General features: G+C 37.6%; 1 long non-coding RNA gene across 28 annotated transcripts; it reads left to right on the top strand.

Moving 5' to 3' along the window:
• Positions 1-292: 292 nt before the first annotated feature.
• On the top strand, positions 293-13,555 carry LOC141633519 (uncharacterized). 28 transcript variants are annotated; one of them, XR_012538312.1, is made up of 21 exons: positions 293-566; positions 677-745; positions 903-1,112; positions 1,656-1,968; positions 2,162-2,422; positions 2,561-2,662; positions 2,783-2,870; positions 2,989-3,128; positions 3,267-3,324; positions 3,437-3,550; positions 5,092-5,306; positions 5,417-5,599; positions 5,686-5,789; positions 6,569-6,937; positions 7,045-7,123; positions 7,311-7,398; positions 10,317-10,491; positions 10,592-10,744; positions 10,850-10,966; positions 12,533-12,588; positions 12,793-13,555. It is a non-coding gene; the product is annotated as an uncharacterized LOC141633519 (long non-coding RNA). The 28 variants fall into 28 exon arrangements; XR_012538314.1 differs by having other exon boundaries at positions 2,162-2,327; positions 10,850-10,976; XR_012538319.1 differs by having other exon boundaries at positions 2,162-2,327; positions 10,850-10,976; positions 13,087-13,555.
• The last annotated feature ends 10,582 nt before the right edge of the window (positions 13,556-24,137 follow it).

Below are 24,137 nucleotides of genomic sequence, written 5' to 3' on the forward strand. Positions count from 1 at the left end.
ATATGTCAGAAGATGAAGAATCTAGATGAAGAAATTAGCATAGAAATATTAACTTTGGTAGTAATAATTGGAAACACTGTATTTGGAGAATTTGAGAATATTGGAAAAGAAGAAGAAGAATAACTTACAATTTAGTGGGTAGTTGTTTTTTTCTTTTTTTTTTGTTTTGATTTTTTTTAATACAAATAACTGAATGGGAGTATCATGCTCCATACTCCTGAGAGTATGATATAATTTGCCACCAATCCTTACACTTACCCTTATAAAAGTTTGTAAGTGATTTACTATAGCTATGAATAGTGTTGAGTGAATGTGAGCCACTGATCTTCCTCTTGCAATCCTCTCCTTCCATTCTAACCTAAACTGCTTCCTTTGCTGCTCACTCACAGCCACCTTCATTTTCTGACTGCTGATTTCATTGTCTCTTCTAATCTGCAACTCTATAGACCTCTTCTCTTGACTCACCTTTTACAATTCGCTTGCAAATTATAAGATCTGGGTTTTGTTGGCTTCTCCGTTTCTGGTGTTCTAATCTTCTTCTCATTGTTCCTCTTCTGAAAAAAAAGGTTTCCTCTTACTTGAAATAAGGGTTTTAATTTCATCAATTGCAATTACAGTTGCATTCCCGTTATTTATTATTCCTCCTCAAGGTTTTTGGTTTTGATTCCGGTTTTAGGATTGGGTGACATTCTCCATTTATGGTTCTCGAATCTTCATCTCATTGTCCATTTTTCTGTAAAAAAAGGTCTTCTTCTTTCTTTAAATTAGGGTTTTGATTTAAATTCCGCTTGCAGATCCGTTCTTTATTATTCCTTTTCTAGGTTTGTTTGTTTTGATTTCACCTTCGATTGCAATTGAATTTACGTTATCTTTACCCTATTGTTTGATTCTGAAATTCGCAGGCAACCATTTTTGATGAAGTGAACGCACGACCTCTGATCATCTTGTTTCTGGTTTCCAAAAAGATTCCTCGTGTTCATGAGAGTGTGGGGTCACACATTTTTGCCCCCGTGGTAGTTATGGAGTCGATAATTTGAGGTATTCAAGGTCATGGTTGTGGTCATCATCATCATCATCCAGCTTATTTCAACTTCATAATTTTTTAAATTCAGGTGTTTCTTCCCCTTCTTCCCTATTTCTTTTTTTTTTCGATGTTAATGTCTTTTCTTTATATTGATCTCTGCCTTGCTATTCATGTCTTTTATTTATCTATGTTTATTGGGGATTTATATAACCCGACCTATTATTTCGACATTGTTTACTATTCCCATTATTTATGTTTGTCCATTATTTTACAGTACTAGATGATTTGGGGTTTGGGTACGGTAGTTGTGTATGGATTTAATCGGCTATTGGTTAACTTTTAAATTCAGTTGTGTTAGCAGATTTTCCGTACCCTTTAAAAATAGAGAACATCTCGGTATCGTTGCTACTCATTTTATTGTGTCTCCATTATCGTTTGTCCCTCTTTTTCTTGCTACTGATCTGAATATTTGCGGGTTACTGTCCTGAGTTTTGTATTTTCGGTGATGGGTTTCCTTTAGTGAGCTTGCACATTTCTCCATACGATTTTTTCTTCCCGATATTAGGGATTTGTTTGGGTTCTCTGTTGGCATTACACTTATTAACCTGTGTTTGTTTACAAAATTTTTCAGCTTTTTGTGGCAACTGAAACCGATGATTCGACCTGAATGGTTTGTTCCCTTACAGCTCCAATTCGACAAACCAACGCCTTCTCAGATATGCCCTTACCTTATTCTTTGTTCGTTACTTTGTGAGACAGTCTCATCATATTTTGATTTTATCATCAATATTTTTGTGTTTTACTACGCTTACTGTTCCTGTCCTTCCTGGTCAGCTTTCGAATTTGTACAGCTATTAGACATTTTAGTGGGCTTTGATACTTTTCATTTTGTAGACAGAATCAAAGGGAGCTAAATTCAAGCGATTGTCAAGCAGGTTTGTAGTGTAAGTGCTCTTTTTAGCAACTTCTTTTCTGAGTTTTTGTTTACTTAAGTATTTATGGTCAGACTTGCGCTACAATGTTGTGGATATGTGGTAAACAATTCATCCGTAATATTTAACTGACTCTTTTGTACTACTAAATAATCTTAATACTGAATTTGATCCTGATGTATCTGTTAATATCTTTTTCTTTTAGTCTCCTTAAATGGGAAGAAGATCAGCTCCTGAGTATAGTTGAACCTGAGTTTAGCCCAAATAGATCAGACAAGGAAATTAAATATGATCATCGCGTTCTAACATCAGCTTATATTTTGCTTCTGGTCCAACAACAACCGAGGTAGAACCAGATATCGCTAAACAGGGTCCGTTTCTCCTTTTCCTGTTTGTACTTCAGTTGCTTTACCCACTAAGGCATAATTATGACCATACGACTGAACATACATTCTGATTTCACAAGGTGAGCGATTTAGAGGACCCTTTATTGCTGCTTTTCAGGTTTTATGTGTGCTGATTATGGGCTGATTTTGTCTCATTATTTCTATTTATGTTTGTTTTTGTTGTCATTAACATTAACAAAGATCTCCCACCTTCACAGCCATATGCATGTGCCTACATCGCCGGAGTTGCTTTAAGCCCTTTTATTCTATTATATTATAAAAGGGACGTGTTTTCCGTTCCATTAATTAATTGTTTTGAGGTATTTGCTTTTCCTGATTGCTAGAGGCCTGTATCTGTATTTATTTGTTTTTATCTTATCTTTTTGTCCCGCTAGATTGTTGGTCCACTTTATTTATGCCTTAGAATTTGGATTTTGTAGCTCTATGATAATTGCAACCTGCCGAGGTCCTGCCGAATTCATTAGCTTTCACCTGGTGGACAGGTTTATGGAAGACGAGAAGAATTAGGTAACTATGGTTCCAGTAACTTGGATTTAATGCTCTATGATCATTATTAGGTTTATCTCACAACACCAGTTGATCTTAAATATTACCTTTTAAAAAAGATCATCTTTGAATTGTGCAGATCATTTGCTGAATTTATCTATTCCGGGTTTTACTGTCATCCGCGTTGATGTATTCTGTCTTTCTTGTTGTAAGGGTTGGTTCTAATAAGCTCCAAGGCCCCCAATGGCTTTTGAGATGTGCCATAGGCTTTATCTAAAGGTATTTGTTCACGTGATCCTCTCAACATCCAATTTTCCAATTTTGCCCTAAATTCGCACTTGATGGTCTCACACCCCGGAATGTAAAAAGATAGGATTGTTGAATTGGGAAATGGTTTATTTTGGATTGATTTCTCAGATATTTTCTCTATGGAGACATATCAGCATAAGTTGCTCACGTGTTTTCTAGGCCAGAGGTAATCTATCATTTCAAAATCTTAATGCTTCTTAAATTTAAACTACTTAGACTTCTAGCTGACTGGTAAATCTTGTTCGACAAAATGTGTGTAATGTGTCCATCTTTCCTAGGTTTTAGATTTCTTTGCAAGGCTAATCCAAAGGGATCCCCCAAAAGTGACCAACGGACTCAGGGAGAAGTATACGTTACCCAAAACATTCTTGAAAGATTTTGGGTGTGGTCAGGTATTTGAAGTATTGGCTATTGCCTCTCGGTCGCTGATTTCAATAGCGTTTCAAATGTTTTTTTTTATGCCAGGCTGTGCCCTTAGTTTGTTTATTGCTAGTATTAATTGCTTTTGTGAGTCGTTTTTAGCTGACCATTGGAGTTGTCTTCCATTTCAAAAACCCTCTTCTCACTCCGCCGCCACTAAAACAATTTTAGGCTAAGAGGACGCCTCTTAGAGTACAGTTGGGGACAAAACCGTCTTCTATCAGCCAAATAATTTTGGCGGCACAAGTGATCACATAAACAAAAGACGGTTAATAAATAGAGCCGTCCTCTTATTATCATACAAGACGGTTATTTACTAGAACCGTCCTCTTAATTTTTAATAGAAATAAATCAAAATTCTCCTATTCCCACTACTCCTTACTCCGTTTGCTTTCCCGTCTTGTTCACCATACACCCAGTAAATCATGTCTTTATCTCTTACTCTCCCTTTCATATTTGGTGAAAAGAAAACAAAACACCCTTCCCATCGCCACTGCAGCCTTTCTTTTTTCGCCTCTTCCTTTCTTCCTACGCAACCCTCTGCCGCCGTTAGAGCTCTATGCCGCCGCCGTCACCTTTCTTCCACTTTTTATGCTCTTTTACAAGGGTTAGTTGAATTTAATTTTTGGTGTTAATTATTTGTTGTTTGAGATTCAAATTAGTCTTACATACTTGAATTACACTTCTTATGTTGTTAAAATGTTGGGGTAATTGATTACTTGATGTTAAAATTGTGATTAAGTAAGTTAGGGTTTGTAATATTGGGGTATTTTTGTTACTTGGGCAAAACTTTGTTGGATTATCCTTTAACTTAATTGTGTGCCATCTTCTACAAACAGGTTAAAAGACTTGTGAGATTATTTTAATGCAATTTTTATTATTAATTAATGTTGTTTTAAGGTTTAAAATAGTCTTATATACTTAAATTACACTTATTTTGTTGTTATAATATCCGGTATTTGATTCTTTGATGTAGAATTGAGGGTTGAGCAAGTTAGGTTTTGCAACATTTGGGGGTTCTTGGGTAATTGGATTTTGAGGTTAAATTTGTTATAGAGTGGGCTGGTTTCATTCTAGCAAGAAGTATGTTTGTTATACATTGTGTAGCTATCTTTTTATTGTTTATTTAGCTGATATAATAGCTATCTTTATATTCTTATACTCTAACTAATCTTTTTGTATCATACTGAATTGCATCACTATAATAAACTAGGCTTTGGATGTTGAGAGCATGGATATGGAAATCGATTTATCCAATCTTGGGTCTATGACCATTATATTTGGTATTTTAATCAATAATCTACAAGTATAATATTGCAGGGGAGGAGGGGAGGAAGGGGGGAAGAGATAAGGAGGATCAACAAGTGACATTTACAAGAAATCTTTTTCAATTGTTGTTCACATTGTAGGCTTAAGACGAGCGTGTGTTATGTTAGAACTGTTTTCTGCTGATGAGTTATTGATGTTGTGATTTCAGTTTCTCAAATTTCATTCTTGCTTTTCTTTTTCTCAGGCTAAGAAGCTATGAAGAAGAGTAGAACAAAAGGAGTGGAAATAGGGCAGGATGACTCGTATTTGGAGAGTTACATTAGCACCATTGGAGCAAGTGTTTGAACACTAAGAGAACTTTTTCTGTTGCCTGCCAGCTTGATTCTCGTATTCTTATATTAATTGTTGTAGAAAATTTGCACTGTGGAGCAAGAAGGAAAGACTATCAAACTTCAAATTGTAATATTCTCTTCCATCTATATACTGTAATACCTTCCATAATGAGTGCTTATTAACATGGCGTATTGATCTCACTCTAAACTAATGTACTTTCTGTAACTCCGCTTCAGTGGGACACTGCTGGACAAGAGCATTTCAGGACAATCACAATCAGCTATTATGATGTGACAGATATGGAGAGTTTCAACAATGTGAAACAGTGGCTCAATGAAATTGATCGTTATGCTAGTGACAACGTATAGGGATGAAAACTGATTGGAAACAATAGAGCTGTGCGATTTGAAACTGCTAAGGTACTTGACTGAACTTTTGCATGCTCAATTTACACAATACGTATAGGGAGGAAAACTGATTGTTCTAAACTTTGTGGTTTATTCAGGCTTTTGCTGATGAGATATGCATACCTTTTATGGAGACCAGTGCTAAGGATGCTACTAATGTAGAACATGCTTTTATGGCCATGACCAGTTCTATTAAAAACAGGTACAGGATCATCATTTTCTTTAAAAAGTTTGGTCATTTTCTTGAACGAGTTTTTAATTGACTTGGTTACTTGTCAAAAACATAGTAGAAGTTGACTTATTCTACTGTTTGGTCTGCTGTTTACCTTGTCTGAGGGCCTACCCTCGACAAGAATGGTTAATAGGTCAGGTTAACCATTATGGGCTGTAGAAAGGTCCAATGATATGATGAATTAAAGTGTTCCGAATCTATTTTGTTTATTATTAGTAGTAAACTTTTCAGTGACCTGTAACTATAATAGTTAAGTGTGAGTACTCGTGACTGCTTTATGGCCGCTGACTGATCGCGAAGGTAGTACAATCAGAGGCAGCAATTTTGACGAGGTAGGTTAAGTAAAAGGATGTTGGAATTTTGACTTAGCTGTATTAGGTCATTGATTTATTGGCAATGGGGCTGACAGCTTTCGAACTCTAAAGGTCCATCACTCTAACATGACTTCATAGCCATATTCTTGCATTTAAATGTTTGATTGGATGAATGCTGTAGCAAGAGAGAGGGGGAAGGGAGGGAGAAAGTTGCATGATTTTGCTTCTTTCTTTTCTATTTTTGAAGGATTTAAATTTGGATAGAGGGAAAAAGGATAATTTTGTTTCTTTCCCATAACTTCAGTAAGCATTCAAAGAAAAATCCTGGTCTTTTCATTTGTTTATTTTGTTTCAATATTTGCTTCATTGTATATAAATTACACGTGTTGGTATGTAAATAATTGTAATTGTGGTTTTTGGTTACTTTGTATGTAGTTCATGATTAAAGCTCCAAAGACGTACTCGATTGAGCAAATTGACGAGGTGCGGGAAATTTGGGCTAAATATGCATTGGAGTTTAAGTCGCAAGTATTTGATGGCAATGTCTAAAGTATTAAGACTGAAGTGCCGAACGCTTGGATATTACCTAGATCAGATAGTTTATGTGATGGTGTGTGGATGGAGAAACTCGTGTTATGCTTGTGTTCAAAAATCAATTGTCGATAGCTTGTATTTTGGAGGTTCTAACTTATTTGGACTGAGAATGCTGAATTCTTAACTCCCATCTTCATCAATCTTTACATCAATTCAATTTTCTGGGGTTTTTTATGTTCATCCTCGCATGTTTTGTTACGGTCGATTCAGGTATAGGGCTTTCTTCCTTACCATTTTGCGGGTTTTAAACATTGTTATTGTAGTTCGGGTTTTAGTGCATTGTTACTTCTTTGATTCTGGAGTTTCTGCTTTCACAGGTTGTGATTCCCATGTTAGGCTTCGTCTAGATTTTGTTCAACATTTGAGGTTTCCTTAGTTTTGTTAATCAGATCAAAGGTATTGACTCCTTATGAGCGATTCTGCATTCCATCTTTTGTTGTTGTTTCGGTTTGATAGAATCTCCTCAATGGTATCACGCAACAGACCAGATTTTATCGCCTAACTTACCTGAGATTTAATTTCGTGGTTATTGTTATTGTTTTATAATGAAGCTTATTATTCTTTCTTTATCTGTTATTATTAGGTATTGGATGTCCAATGAGACAACGGTGGGACCGGCGGTGGTTAGTGGCGGCTGAAAGTGGTGAAAGATTATGGAAGCTTTATTATATGTAAGTTGTACTATTGGTTACACAATCTCTTACATTGTCGTCTTTTCATAAAGTTCGTGTATTTCTTTTTACTGAGTTGGTATACTAATTTTGCAGTCTTATGCGATTTTTAAGTTTGCTTGGGGTGGGTCTTTTGCCTAATTTTGTTTTTTTTTTCTTCCCAATGAATTGAGTCATTAGTGTTTGTTTGGGGTTCCTTTTTGCCTATTGTTTTTCTGTTTGTGTGTAACCTGGGGTGAATAGCTTCGTGCCTGCAATGTCAATTAGGGTATCATATATGTAGTTTCTAATAGGGTGTTGGTCTGTCATCGATTGTGGAGGATTATTTGGTCTGCAATTTGGTTTTTGGGAACCGGCGTAGTTTCCCAGGTCCACGCCTCTTATTTTTCGTCAGTTTAGGCGTTTTATTGGACCTGGCTTACCTAAGAGACGCAATAGTTGATCGATGCAGGTCACTTGTGGCTGCTATTTTAGCGTAGGGTTTTTGTTGTGGTGTTTACGGACTTCTCCCGTTGACGGCTTACCTTGTTATCAATGTCGCTAGGTGCCAGACGTTAACGGGTGTTATTAAATGTGGCTATCAAACATCGACGAGTGTTATTAGAGCTATAGGACCAGTCCGTTGTTAGGATCATTAGGGTAGGTCTTTAGATTATCCAATCGATTCCTCTAACCTGTACTATACTTCCTATGGTAAGAGTCTTTAGCGTTAAAGGTTTAATGAGGCATTTGTTTAGTTAACATTATATGTGAGGTTGCTGGATCATGGATTGAGTGACTATAAAGTTTGTGATGGTTATGGATTGTGTCTGAAAATTTGTAGGTGTTGCAATGGGCATCTTCTGATGATAATAGTTTATAGTTCCATCATCTATGATGTAACACCCCCATACACCAAGGTGTCTTACCAAGACCACCTAATGCATGGAAATGCTACCATCTCGGTTACCCGAGGCAATGTATATAAAATAAACCATAAAGAAACATACTTAATTAAGTAAATGAGTTGAAGTGATTACAATCCAAAACCAAAACTGTAAAGTAAATACAAATGTTCCAAAAACCAATCAACTGAAAGGCAAACTAAGTTCATTGCACAACGGAAGACTCTAATGACATGTGATGACTCCATCCCAGCTATCCCTCGCGCAAGACATCTCTTACCTGCTCAATAACTGGTGTCAATATACAAACAACACACACAACTCCCAACTCCATTATATCTCCACACACCTGACTACACACTAAGTCCTGCCAGAATATCCATCGCAACAGGTACTCCACGCCGCCAGTGAGGGACTGCAGCCGTACCCACCATATCTCCGCTCTTCTATTCCGAGCGATAACCCATGTTCCTTAATGTGCACATCTCCTCATGTGGCGGGTTCCACAGAGGGCGAATCAAGGGCGTGAAACCACTCACGCAAGTGACTCCACTCAGCCGAGGACACGCCTCGTGAACCACAGAGAAACAAAATACAACCAATTATACAACAACATCAATTACAATACCAACATGATAAAGATCAACAACATAACAACCATCACCAATCAACTATGTAATCAATACCCGAGTAGAGAAACCCTACCTGGAATAAGCAAATCACCATGACCATCACAAAGCAGCTATTCAATATTGCTCCTCTATGAAACCACCTCCTATAATCACAAAATCATACAATCACTATCTAATACAACATCATACTCCCAAAACCCCCAAATTACCCAATTAGGGTTTTAAACAAAATCAACGAAAAGGTATAAAAACTATACAAGGATCTTACCCTCGACACGATGAACTCAACGGCGTAAAGAACACAACGATCCGACGACCCTAGCCTTTTAGATTTGAGAGCAACGCAAAGACGGAAGTAACGTAAGATTTTAGAAAAGATAAAAGTGACAAAGGAACTGACGGAAAGCTTTAAATATCAATCATTCGTTACTAACAAAACCCGGCTAAAATAACCCGCAGAACCGACTTACTCGATCGAGTAAGTCACTTACTTGATCGAGTAAGTCACTTACTCGATCGAGTGACCCTTACTCGATCGAGTGCCACACTTACTCGATCGAGTACACCTCAGCAGAACAGTGTTTCGTAAACCAAACTCACTTACTCCACAAAGTAAGCCCCACTCGATAGAGTATTCAAAGGCATAGAAAACCGTAGTATTACAGGTGAATAGTTCTGACTAGTTCTGACTGTAACTTGATATGCGTGGTCGGTGTTTGATCGGTAGTTGATGGTGAGTTTATAGGGTTTTACTTTAATAGGTTTTGTTAGTCTTTTTTGCGCGTCATTATTGTATAGTGAGTACCTGACTATTCACCATGGATCTCCTCTCCTCACTGTGAACTGTATTGTGTTCTTATTGGGGCGTGCATCTTTTTTGGATGTCTACACTTTAACAAGTTTACATGTCATTACACTATAGCCATAAATAGTAGCTCCCAAATTTTCACCCTTGATCTCTCTTTGTCAATCCTATCCTTCCATTCTTACTTTACCCATGTTTCTAACCTACTTCATGCCTTCAGTTTTAGTCGCACCTTCATCTTCCATTCTTTCAAACCTACTTCAGCTTTATCTTCTTGAATACTCATACCTTGATTATCGCTCCCGATTATTTTTAATTTTTTTTTTCTAACTTTAAATCTTTGCATTCCACTTTATTCGTGTTGTGTATTGTCAGGTATTGCGGGTTAGTCTCCCCAAACTTCTAATTCTATTTGTTTATTTTAATCTTAATGTCAGATGGCAATGATAGTGCTATTGCTGCTGATGTTGGAAGTTGATGATTGTTATTTAAACAGATTATTATGGAAACCTTCTTGTCGGCTTGGGATATGTGTTTGTAGGTTTTATTTTGAGATTGTTAGTCCTATGGAATCTGATTCTGATATGTTGCGCACAGATTGTAATGAGATTATTAGCAGGAAAAGGAACAGACACAACCGCAGTGAACAGGGCCGGTGAAACTGCCCTTAACACAGCAGAGAAAATGAATTATCCAAACATTGCAACAACCCTTTGTGAGCATGGGGTTCAAAGTGCTAAAGTCATCAATCCCCATGTGACGATTTGAACAGGTGCGGCTGACTTCTCCCTAAAAATCCTTGAATTACCCTCCTCCCGGATTGCATAACCTTTATTTCTTGTGATGCAACTAATACACGACTCTGTCTCCAGGATTTCAATTTAAGACCAGTAGTTAATTTGTCAAAACATTTCCTCAAATCAATATCCAACTGATTATCCCCCACACAAATCCAAGCCATAATCCTCCTTTGCAAAGGGGCATTGAAAGAACAAGTGCCTATGAGTCTCATTTTCCACCACTCAGTTTGTACTCCCCTTTTGCCCATAAATCACTCCTTCCATTTTGGTTCACTCATTAATTTTTCATTCTTATCTTAATTTGCTTTTTTTTTGTTTTTTTTTGTACAGATCATTTGGAATGATTTTATTCAATAGGCAAGGGTTTATTCATCTCATTTTAATTTTACAGTTCTTCAAATAAGGACTTGGCATTTTTTCTTTAGTATGAAGAACTTGCAGGTTTTGGTATGTAATGGTAATTCGACTAATATTTAATTTTCTGGCTTTTATTTTATCATCTTCATTGTTTTTTTTAAGACGCATTTATTTTTACTGGTCTAAGATTTAGTGTGAATATCTTTGATTTATTATCAACTTCCATTGAGTTTGGATGTTATGTAACTTTTGATTGGACTTTATTCTAATGTTGGATGATTTAGAAGGTTTTAGTGTGGATATCTTTAATTTATCATTAACTACCTCTTTAAAATTAAAATTCTCTACTTCATGAATCTATCATGGTTTTAGTTGAGTCAAATTTAGTGAAGTGGGTGACAGGCTACTGTATTATTCAGGAAAGATTATATCTTTTGGTGAAGGATTGTAAATTTCTAAAAGAGATTTAAACTTTAGTGTACAATCTACTAATAAGAGTAATTATCGTGTAATACCTGTAAGACGATTGTATGAAAACACTCCATTATTACTAAAAAGACCGTCTCATATTGTAAGACGGTTGTATTCTATAATTTGTGATCTTCTAAAGGTGCTTGAAAGATAGGTGATTGAATTGGTTCATCTTGGTTTGAGTGGTGATAGGAGTGTTGTTCATTGTTTTCATGTTAAAGTTAGTGGCAGAAGTTGGAGTTTTGAGATGGTGGTAGGTTATTTTGATGGTGGTGATAGTGTTTCTGCCGGTTAAGCTGTTTCCGATAGAGTTGTGCCTCTGGCAGCATAATCAAGGGGTCCAAATTTACTACTTTGTTAGCCCCTTGTACTGATCCAGACATTGGGTTGTTGTCATAGCCTTTTTCTGACAGTATTCCTACATTCACCTCAGTAATTGTAACAGCCACAGCCATCTTGGAAAACTTCATGAATGTGGTGTAAATTCACATTATTGATAATTTGTGTTGGTAGCGGGTTTTGCCGTTGGCATGTTTGTGCTGGAGTATTTGGTATGTGTTGACTGGGTTTGTTATTTCCATTGCCCTCTTTCTTCTTTTCCTGCGTTAGTATCATACGTATGTGTGTTCACGGGGCATGGGGTGCCAATGGTCATGGTCATGGTCCTGGGCCAGAATTTATGTGCTGCATTAAGATTTTCAAATGTTGAAGGTTTCGTTTATGAACTCGTGTAGTGCTAAAGCTTCAATTACATATAGTTAAATGTCTTTCCTATGTAGTTCGTTGTCACAAAAAGTGCTTTGAAGTCGAGTGAACTTTTGAAAAGTTATGCTGGGATTGATTGGAACTTCAACAGAGGTGGTAAGCCAATATGTAATTGAAGCTTTACATACCACTTTTTACATCAAAGCTTTCATATGGCGGTATGATATAGCAAGTCGCCTGCCGCTTATGAGTATCAGATGGATTGTCATTTTATTTGGTGGTTAGTATGCTGTTGCCAGTTGCATGTTAAGGATTTCAGTTGGTAGTGCAAGGCAATATTTTGTGGAATTGCCTGTAAATTGCGAAAATTCTAATTCAAATATACTGTACTTGTTTTTTTTTCTTTATTTGATTTGTTTTTTTTTTTTTTCCTTTCTTGAGCTGTGTCTATTCTTATTTGGTACACTCTTATACTCCTAGGTGCTGATGATGGCTTCTATACAGATTGAAGTTGTGACATCCTTGTCGCTAAGAAGGTTAGTTTTTTGCCGCAAATCACTCTTAACAATAAAGTTAATCGGCCTGTCATTGCTTCTACTTTTCAAAAGATAACCACTAGCTAAATACCATTCTATCCATAGACACATCGATAAGAATGTGTACTTCTTGATGAGCCCTAATTGAGCACTTTAGTTTGTATTTATATGTAGTCTGACCTAAGCCTGACCTAAGCTTGGCAGGTACAAGTTCTGTTTTAAGGGGTTAGTTGACTTTGTTGATACTAAGGCCATAGCTCCGAAACTAAGCATATGGCGTATTTATGTTCAATGGCGCGTTCACTTCAGGAGTGTAGAAGCATATTGTGTATTGTGAGTTGCGACTGACATAGGCTGATTCGCTAGGTTTCTTTCCATTTGTTCGGAATATCATTGATCAGAAACATTGGGGCACAATAGTTCTTTTCTGCCAATGAACACGACTTTACCCAGAGGGGCTCCGGTTTACACAAGCTCACCCTTTGTTGAAATATTTAGGTGTTTCAAACTGGTATCGCGGCACCGAAACCAACCAACAGCAATCTCCAACAACCGAATTGTAGCCCTGCCTCTCAATTGATGGATGATTTTGAAGAAAAGAAATGAAAAAAGACTAGCAAGACAATGTTGCCCCTCATTTAATGACCTCGCAGCAGTTCTTATACGTGCGTTTTATGTCTAAAGGGGCGTTATTTCATTGAGTTTGACTAAAATAAAAACAACGAAAGGAAAGTACCCAAGGCCCAGAAGGGTCCTTCACTTAGAAATTAGACGTAGCATTTGTAGTAGGAAAGAAACAGGAGAGTAGCTTTAGAGTAGTTTAATTAGAAAATAAAACCCAATTCTCTTATTTGTTTTTCCCTTATAATTTGTTCTAGGGTTCAAGTTTAGAATAGAATTAGTTATCAAATTATTTCAAGTTTTAATCTTTTTATAATTAAGTATACTAGATCTATCTTATCTCATCTATGTAATTCTCTCTTCAAGTTGGTTCATTTCTTTATTCTTCAACTATGTAATTATGTTTTCGACATAATTATATAGTTGAAGCTTTATAATAAAGGATTTAAGCTATATAACATGTACAAAAAGACAGCATACCTACCTAATGCCAACACTACATTTGGGATTACACCTTTAAAAATGTTACACAAAATGATTATTCAATAAAGGTACAAATACATACGTTTATGTTTAAGATGTCCAGAATATTGAAGATATTACTAATAAATCTCAAGCTTTGTAATCTTCTAATTTTACCAATATGTGTATCCATTAGAATTAACTCGGGATATTGCTTGTCCTTGACTGATTTTCAAAATGTTCACATCCCGAAGCCCACTATGATTTACGCTTTTAATGGATAATGCTGCGAATATATACCTTTTTAAATATCCATTTTATTGAAGTAAGACATAAATAAAGATAACTACAATTGATTACTATCGTGGATTATTATATAATGCGTAATTGTCTTCGCAATTCGCCAAACCATATAGTTATGTAATACCAAGCGTTTCCGAACAAGATACTAATACTTCTGTGTGCTTTTAATGCTTAGATATTTCTTGAGTTATTCAGTGTCAAAACTTCCCACCGCTTAATCTTATTCGGAAAATACGGGCGCGGTGGTTGTTAAATTTAGCATTACCACTGATCGTTGCACTCCCGCATTCAAGCTTGGACAGATGTTTAAAATAAAAATTCACAGCTACACGGAATAGCTAGCCACCAACCAACCCCCAATGGGTCCTTACACTTACAATGAGCCATCTTTTTTGTTGTGTACAGTACAATGTTGCATGTGTATAGTTCCGCAACTAAATTTCCATTTCAATGGGTTCATATGTGCTCGCCTCAAAGGTTCTCCAAATTGCGGTCCCGCGCCCGGTAGGTCGCGGGGCATCAACTACTAATACATACATTCATTTATATTCAATGTAACATTCTCATTTAACTAAGAGCCTTTGGCAAGACATTCCCAAATAAATAGGACTCTTACCATCTCAGTTGACCGAGGTAATGAATATGAAAGACAAATAATACGAAAGGTACTTTAAATAAATAATATAATCTGTCTTAACTCGTCTTATTACAAAGCTTCCAAACTAATTAAACAAGTAATTATTACAACACAGCGGAATAAAATAAATATTGTTTAATCGTAAACTAAGTGATAATCTAGACTCCATGTGTATGTCATCCTCGCGTCCCATCGACCCCAAAAGCATCCAGTAAAGCTATTTAAATTAAACCTGTAAATTTAATATGCTCCCCATTTAACCGGAAATATTAAATGGTTCATAACATGACACCATCGATAAAAGCAGGCATCAATTTTTATTTTTGACAGGACACAAACACACGTCAAACCAATGGTTGAGTAGGGACTATCTAACAACATGGATATATTATTAACAACAAATACAGAAACAATAATGATCACTTGTACAATAACTAAACACATAAACGGTAAATGGTAAATGGTAAATAGTCCGGTCTCACGTCTTACGCATGCCAACCGTCCCGCATAACACAACCCCCTGAACACCGTGCATGCATCACCATGGTACGACCCCCTGAACACCGTACCGTCTCAACACCTCGATAGTACAACCCCCTGACCATCGTACATACCGGCAACAAATCTCATCTCATCTCAATTTCCACATTCACAATAATAATAATAAGGCACAATATACTTCTCACATCTCAATAATTACAACAGTAATAATATGTAAACAATCCGTCTTAATATATCAATCACAATAATTAACACGAGTTGAGTAGATATATCCCTACCTGAGACAGTCGTAATTCCAATTAGCAAAGTGAACCCGATTAGCACCCTTTAATAAAATCCGTTCCTACACGTAATTATATCGCATACAATTAAAATCAAATCTATATGTAACTAATACTCCTTCCGTTCTGGTCAACTGTTGTCCTTTGGTTTTGGAACAAACACCAAAGAAAGAGGAGAGAACCAATAACTAAATGACAATTTAAACAAATTGAATGAGAATGATCAAATTACTCATCAAGCTCATTCTTAAAATAGAAAGGACAACAAATGACCGAGACATCCAAATATAAAAAAGGATAACAAATGACCGGGACAGAGGGAGTATAATACAACTTGGATTAACTAAGGGACCCGAGCATTCCTTCTTCATTACCATGTTCCTACCCCCAAATAATAATAATAATTAAATAACCAAGTTCAATAAGTAACCATCATCATTGTCATTGCTCTATTATACGCTCCATACTCCATATTCAAGCACACCCCATGGCCAGCATGCCCGACACCATATCCCGACTACCTATACGACTTGATCACCGTGACACATCCGACAACCAAAAACGACCACCAACACCTGACCCCACGAGACCACCAAATACGACGTTGTCAAGCTTACACAAAATCGACCCGAAACTAAGCACATCGAGCTGCTACTGTCTATCGCCTAAATATAACTTGTATAGAACCGCCCTCTAACACACCCTATACGACCATGTTACGGTGCTGCTAAAAGACTGAAAAAAATTTCTTGCAATATACATTAAAACAGCGGCGAAACTTTGCCGATATCGACCCAAAACAGAGCATCACCGCTAGTTCTATCCTTCTGTTCAGCTCTCAATTCGACTCCAAATGGATTCAAGTATACCAATAAAACACCCCATATACTGACCCAAGAGAAGCTCGATGAATACTACCCAAACTCGTCTTCAAAAGACTACTACGATGCGAAAACGAGAGCTGCCAAAACTCCGACTAAGTCTCCCTATTTAGCCACTCTAATTACGGTCCAAAGCTACCAAAACCCGACATCCATCCTGACTTCAAATAAACGAACTCAATGTCAATTGCTTTATTTAAAGAACATGTATCATTAACTGATTACGTCGGGGACGAGAGTGACTGAAAGACGATGAACCTTGTGTACGTTAAAATAGACTCGCTATGCTATCTAGTTCTCATTCTCACCGCTCTCTGTCTCTCTAGTTCTCGCCGTTCTTAATTTTTTCTTTTTCTTTTTGTTGAATAAGAAGACGGAGGGTAGTGTAGGTTAATATATAAGGGTTGATTTCTTATTATAATAAGGATAAATGGATAACTTATACCTACTATAACACAATTTTTTAAAACTTATACCTAAGATAATTTTCTTTCAAAACTGATAGTAGTGGTTTGTGTCGGTCTAAGAGGGTGATTTTATCACCCTCATATCTTTTAATATGGGTCTTTAGGTATGTTTATCCTAATAATTGATAATTGGTTATGATTTGGTAACTTGTCTATTTTACCTCGGTTTTATACTTGATTTTGATGCACGGAACCCGAGGGTCGAGGAGAACCTTTCCACGGTCAAGACATGGCGCAAACACCTCACATATGGCCAAATATCCAGCTAGGAGAAGTAAAGAGTGAAGATGAGAAGAATTGAGATCAATTGAAGAGGTAAAGAAGCAAAGGAATTGAGAATTCCAAATGCGAGCTTAAGCGCAGCCTGCGCAAATGAGCAGTGCAGCTGCGCCCGATTGCGCAGGCAAGAGCAACTTTAGCGCAGCCTGCGCAACTCTGTTTTACGGGGCTCTCTAATTCGCATTTGGGCTTGTTAAGTGAGGATCTTTTTAGATTTCCATGAAGCCATATATATACCCAAGATTTGAAGACCTCTAGGACATCATGCAATCTCATATAATCTCATTCACTCTAATAATTAGGTTTTGAATCTTGTAACATTTTAGAAGACTTTTCTACAAAAGTTGTAATCTTTCTTTGTTATTTGGGTTTTATGAAGACTATGGAAGGCTAATCTTCCACTACTTAGTGTAATCCATTTCAAGCTTTCATCTTTATCATTGTATTGACTCTCTAATCTCTACTCTTTCATTTATTTTAATTTCTATGTTTGAATGTCATGATGAATGTTTTGTTGTGAGAAGTAATTACCCTTACCTCTATAACACTCATCTATTGCTTGAATGTTGCAAAGTTTCTTACTTTTGTGATGTCTTGTTGAACCAACTCATATTGTTGTTATCTTGGTTTAAAGTATCAACCTTTGTGAGTAGAAATTGAATATGTCATTGGGTTTGTTGGCTTAGACATACTCTTGTGATATTCCATTTACTTTCCTCTTGGTTTTACTCTTCATGCTCTTAGCTACAATTCATACATGGTTTAATGTTAGAATTTGTAGTTTAAGTAGGATTATCATTACTGGCTTAGATAGTGGTAATCATTTGCTTGAGGTTTGTTGTTGGGTAAATGAATTTAGAGAGAAAAGAGTCATGGTTTGAGAAAAGGTGGAACTTGTAGGATTATACCAAGTTTCCTCTCATATTATTGTTGTTTGCATACCAAGTGTTTGTTACTTTGTTTCATAAGCAAGATCATATCTTTTTCATCTTGTTACTTGTTTCCTCCATGCCAATTCTCCTCTTATGTGTTTTCAATTGTTGTCCATTGTTAATATTCATAGTTTGTACCTAGTCTTGTGTTTTGTTCATTGTCATTAGTTTAATTCAAGCTTTAGTCTTAATCCCTTCTCTTGGGTTCGACCCTTACTTCCCTTTACTACTATTCTTAATTGCAAGTGTAGAGTCAAGTTTGGTTTATAAATATTTAATTTGGTAGAATAATTAGTTAATACTACACCTAGTTATCGCCCCTACCAAATTTTGGCGCCGTTGCTAGGGAAGGGCAACATAGCTAAAAGCTTGAGTTGTGAAATACATGTTTAGTTGTTTTTATATCCATCTTGTTGTTAGAAGTAAGTGGTAGTTCTAATCCATCTTATTTAGTGTAAAGGTTTATGCCTAGTTCCCAACAAGGTGGTGAGTTCACTCCAATTGAAGAAGACACATTTGGAGCATATTCTTGGTTATTCACTAACCCTTGGTATCAACGACCTCCAAGGGGAGGACAAGTTGAAGAGGAAGACTTCGAACCCCTCTCGGTTGATCCAATAGAAGTAGAATATCCACAAATGGCTAATGATACAAGGACTATTAGGGAGCTCCGGGCAAGGAATTATGACACTCAACCTCTATGCATAGCCTACCCACCCATGGGGGCTAATGCCAATTTTGAATTAAAAGGCTACTTCATCCACAACCTTCCAAAGTTCCATGAGCATGTGGGAGATGACCCGAATCGCCATCTTTCCGAATTTCATATGATGTGTGAAGGTGCCATCCCCAATGGTGTCACGGAGGATCAATTTAAGTTGAGAGCCTTCCCATTTTCACTACAAGATGCGGCAAAAGATTGGTTGTTTTACCTTCAACCGGGTACAATCCGTACTTAGAAGGATATGAAAGCGGCTTTTCTTGAGAAATACTACCCCGACTCAAGACATAACCATGCAAATAAAGCCATCACTGCTCCGGAACAAGATGCAAGTGAGAGCCTATATGAGTATTGGGAGAGATTCAAGAAATTATTTGCTCAATGTCCCTACCATGGTCTTAGTGGTGATGACCTTTTGGTCAACTTTTTTGATGGTCTTACCCAACAATATCAAATCATGGTGAATGCCGCTACGGGTGGTGGGGTTGACAACTATTCCATGGCGGAGGCAAATGAGATCATAGAAAGGTTGGCCGCTAGCACAAGGAACTATGGAAGAAGCCGGGGATCAAAGACTCTTAACTCCATTGAGACACCTTCATCTTCCAACAACAAGCTTGAGAAAACCGTGGATGAGCTTACAAAAATGGTAGCTCAACTAGTGGGGAACAATCAAGGAGGAGCACAAGGGTCTAATTTGGAGTGCAATTTTGGTCAAGGTCCACACCCGATGGAGACTTGCCCCATCATGGAAGAACAAGGGATAAGTAAGGAGAATGTGAGTGCCATGATGCATGGTCAATATAACTCCAGGAACCCCAATGGGGGAGGGTATTACAATTATGATCCGAGCGGCAACACTTACAACATTGGGTCAAGGGACAACCCCAACCTTTCTTGGGGAGGGGATACCTCAAGAAGCTTTCAAAATGGCCAATTCAATCACTTGAGGAACTCCAAGTCACAAGTTCAAAGCACAAATTATCAAAGAAACAACAATATTCAACAAGCAAAAGGAGGATCCTTCCAATTTGGTAACCAAGGTCACCAAGGCAACCACAAAAATTTTCAAGGGGAGGCTCCTCTTCTCAAGGAGATGAAGATTTATCCACCAAGGAGATGTTCAAGATGCTTATGAAAGGGCAAACCGAGACAACCAAGAGGTTTGATAAGATGGATGCGGATAAAATCTCAAGTGATGCAAGGGTGAAGAATCTTGAGATCCAACTTGGCCAACTTGCACAAGAAATGGCCAAGAACAATCAAATGAACTCCAACTCAATTCCATCTACAAAGTTCCCTCCAAAGGAAAATGCTAGTGCAATGACATTGAGGAAGGGGAGAACTCTAGAATCCCCTCCAAAGAAGAAGAGAAAGGCAAAGTCACATGAGAGGGTCATTGACATTGAAGAGCAAATTGAAGAAGAGCTTGTAATTGAAAAAGAGAAAGGGACACCCACAAAGGCTAATGGGGAAGAAGAGAAGAATCCTTTGAGCAAGGACAAAGGAAAGAAAGAAAGCACCAACATCCCACCAACAAAGAAGGTAGATGAGGAGCTCGGAAGGATGGCAAAGAACGCTTTGGAGAACTTCTTGAAGGATGTTGAACCGGAGGTACCATTTCCTAATGCCCTCACAAATCCCAAGAAGTTTGATAAAGACTCCGATCTTTATGAAACTTTTAGGAATTGTGAGGTCAACATCCCTCTTTTTACTATCATTAAATCCGTCCCTAGGTATGCAAAGTTTCTCAAAGAACTTTGCACCCCTAAATGGAAGCCAAGAAAAGGAATTGAAAGAGTCACGGTTAGTAGGCATGTCTCGGCAATTTTCAAACGAAATCTTCCCAAAAAGTGTGATGATTCGGGCATGCCAACTATACTGTGCTCAATTGGAGGCAAAGCTTTTGCTAGAGCTATGCTAGACTCGGGGTCTTCTATCAATGTTATGCCTTACTCCGTTTATGAGACCTTAGAATTGCCTCCCTTGTCTAAGACCAATATTGTGATCCAATTAGAGGACCGTTCTACGATTCACCCCAAAGACCTTGTAGAAGATGTGCTAGTAGAGGTTGACAAGTTCATGTTTCCGGCCGACTTTTATGTTTTATACATGGAACCGGACTCCAAGGCTACACCCCTTTTGCTAGGGAGACCTTTCATGAGAACCTCTAAAACAAAGCTTGACATGTATGATGGAAATTTAACCATGGAATTTGAAGGAAAAATCTTGAGGTACAATGTGTATGAGACAATGAAAAAGACCGATGATTTGAGCTTTTGTTACTTTCTTGATGTAATTGAACCATTGGCAAATTGAGTTTACCAATTGTGTCATAGGGACCCACTTGAAGTGGCCCTTACTAACAATGTCGAGAAGGAAGGTTTGCGGTTTTTGTTGTCTCATGATGTGCAGGAAAGTATAGAAGCATTGGAGGAAGAAGGACCATTAGAGGAAGCTAAGGAGGAAGAAGAAACAAAAGAAATTGAGGAGCAAATGCCGAGCAAGTGCGCAGCCTGCGTAACCACAGAGCGTAGCTTGCGCAGCCTGTGCAGTTCACCAGCGCAGCCTGCGTAACTTCCAGCTCTGTTGAGGCTTTTTTTTCTTCTTCTCCTTATGCCTACCAAGCCAAATTCCTTCCCCTAGAGGCTTCCCATGAAAGACCACTCCCCTCTATTATAAAACCACCTACACCCAATCTAAAACCACTTCCCGACCACTTGAAGTATATTTTTCTTGGTAAAAACAACACCCTACCCCTCATAATCTCAAACCAACTTGAGGGTGACCAAGAGAAGAGATTAGTGGATGTATTGCAAAAATACAAGGCAGCTTTTGGGTGGAGCATTGCGGATCTTAAGGCGATAATCCCAAGCGTATGCATGCACAAGATTCGGTTGGAGGGAGAAGCAAAACCGGTTAGGCAACTCCAAAGGAGATTGAACCCGCCAATGATGGTGTAGATACCCGTATCCGTCGATATTGGAATTTATAGAGAACCCGACAAACGCCCGATGATGATAGGACACATGTATTCTTTAGTTGTCATTGTCATTATTTGGAGCTCGTTTTACGATGTAGAATGGGCGTCGTCGATGAAGTATTTTATTAATTTAAATGATATTTAAATTAATGTTTTTTTAAGTGAGTTCATTTTATTAATTTAAATGATATTTAAATTATGGCTTTTTTTAGGTGAATTCAACTTATTTTATTTTATTTTGAATTTATTTTCCCAAGTTTATTTTGTTGAAAATAAAATAAATATTTGATTTGAAAAATCATTTTTGTGAGTATATTTGGTTTGAAAAATCATTTATTTTAATGTGTTAATTGATTTGAAAAATCGATTTGAAAATCGAAAAGAACTCGTTTTGAACATGTGTTTTTGAGCTCGATTTTAGCTCGGTTTTTGAGCCCGTTTTCTTTACAAATTGGCACGAATCTCGAGTACACTAACCAACCTAGACCACTACCCATCCACCCCAGTTCGAACCCCCTATCCACGGCCCAAATTCTCGTCCAAAACAGGCCCCAACAGCCCGCATACAAACAGCCTACCCCCTGTTTTGCGTGATGAAACCCGAGTCCAAAACCCGCTCCAAACACTACCAAAACCCGTGCCCATTAACCCTAACCCATACCCTAATATCCTACCCATATTACCTTACCTTAATCACCAAGAAAACCCCCCATACGAACCCTAGAAAGCCCCCCAAAAGCTGCTGGACAGCAGCTATGCTCAACAGGCCCGATTGCCTCTCCCTCCCTTTTACCCTACTTTAACTCCTTATAAATACGACCCCTTCACCATACATTCATTCCTCTAAGTTCTCCCCACATCCTACCATCACTCACAAGCTTTAAACCTCAGAAACAAACCCTAATTGCCTCTCAAAAACCCTCCACAAAACCGACATACAAACTGAAACTGTTTGTGTGTTCTCCTCGAAAAACAATTCGTTCCTCCTTCAAACCTCCATCAAAACTCGAGTTTCTTGTTCCTAATTAACCACATAACATCCATCTACACATTAGACAAATATTTACGAGCCAAATTGCCCTTGAGAGTACACGAAATCCCTCGAAAAACAGAGTGTTATACACTCTGTTTTCGCGGTTTGTTCTTGTCTGTCCAGTTCTGTTTGTGCTCGTTTTTCGTGCCCAATAACTCAAAACGAGCAGGGGTTGCTTTAAGATCTCTGTTCTCCTCTCTTTCTAGTTTTCAAAACATCTTTTAAATCGAATTTTCGTCGTGAAACGAGGGAGAAATCATCGTTTGAAAGTTGCTGTCCAGATTTGTCAAAAAACGCGTGTTGCTTTGTTTCTTCGTCGACGACGGCCTCTCGAGATAAAATCTATCATCGATTACGACCCAAGACGGTGTCAACGATACATGTAGGTTGAGGGTGCATCAAATCCTCCTCTTTCTCCTTTTTTATTTCATTTTTTTATGCTTGTTCTTTTATAGTTTGTTTTATTCGTTTATCGTTTTTGTTTATCGATTGTTTAATTAACTATGAAACTAGTTTAGTCCGAGTATGAGTTAAAGTACCACCATGAACACCCGCGTTGACTTGAGATGGGAAAAGAAACCGCTACATCAGTCGGTCGTACACCCCCGTCTCATTTACATATCCTCGTGTTCAAGGTAGGGCATAAATAAAACGAATTTCTAACTTCGCTCTTCGCTTTTGACCCCTTTGTTATTTCGGCCAATTCGACACACCCTAGGATCCGTTGTATGTTAGTTTAACCTCTTATTGTTAATATATGACGTATTTAGACAACATTTGATCGTTTTTATAACCTAATTAGACATGTTAGGTGGCATTGACATAGTTTTTAAAATCGATTAACAATTCTATAACCTAATTGAATACATCTTTCTTATCACTTGATTTCTCGCTAGCATAGGAGTGCGTGATTAGCACCTTCCTATTAACACTCGACGAGTAAGCATTAATCTTATGATATTGTGACCTAATTGGACCCTTTAGGCCGTGTAGAATACACACTCGCGCGTTTCTTCTCAATCGATCAACCTGTTTTATAACTTGTTTTCTAACTCGTTTTCTAATCCGTTTCGCAATCATTCGATCTAACCAATGAACCTAACTTAAGAACTAGGATGGCCTTGTCTTGGCCGTGAGGGTGGTCGTGGTTTGGGCCGTGAGCTTGGCCGTCTTCTTTGTCTTTCTTGCTTCGTTTTTTTATACCTTTTGTTCCTCGTTGTTTCGTTGCTTGTAATTTGTAATTTGTTTATCGAGTTGTAATTTTCGAGCTTGTTTTACTTTTATTGAGTCAAAACCTCTTCAAAAAAACATTAGTCTTGTTTGGTTAGATGGTTGTTCCCCAATGCTTGTAGGAGCGTAGTAAACCGCATGTTGTTTAAAGCAACATGGCCCGGTTTATGCTAATGCTTGCTTTGGTGCGTAGCCTTATGCCTAATTCGATGAGATTA

Source organism: Silene latifolia, chromosome Y (genome assembly GCF_048544455.1).
Source record: "Silene latifolia isolate original U9 population chromosome Y, ASM4854445v1, whole genome shotgun sequence".
Classification (NCBI taxonomy): Eukaryota; Viridiplantae; Streptophyta; class Magnoliopsida; order Caryophyllales; family Caryophyllaceae; genus Silene; species Silene latifolia.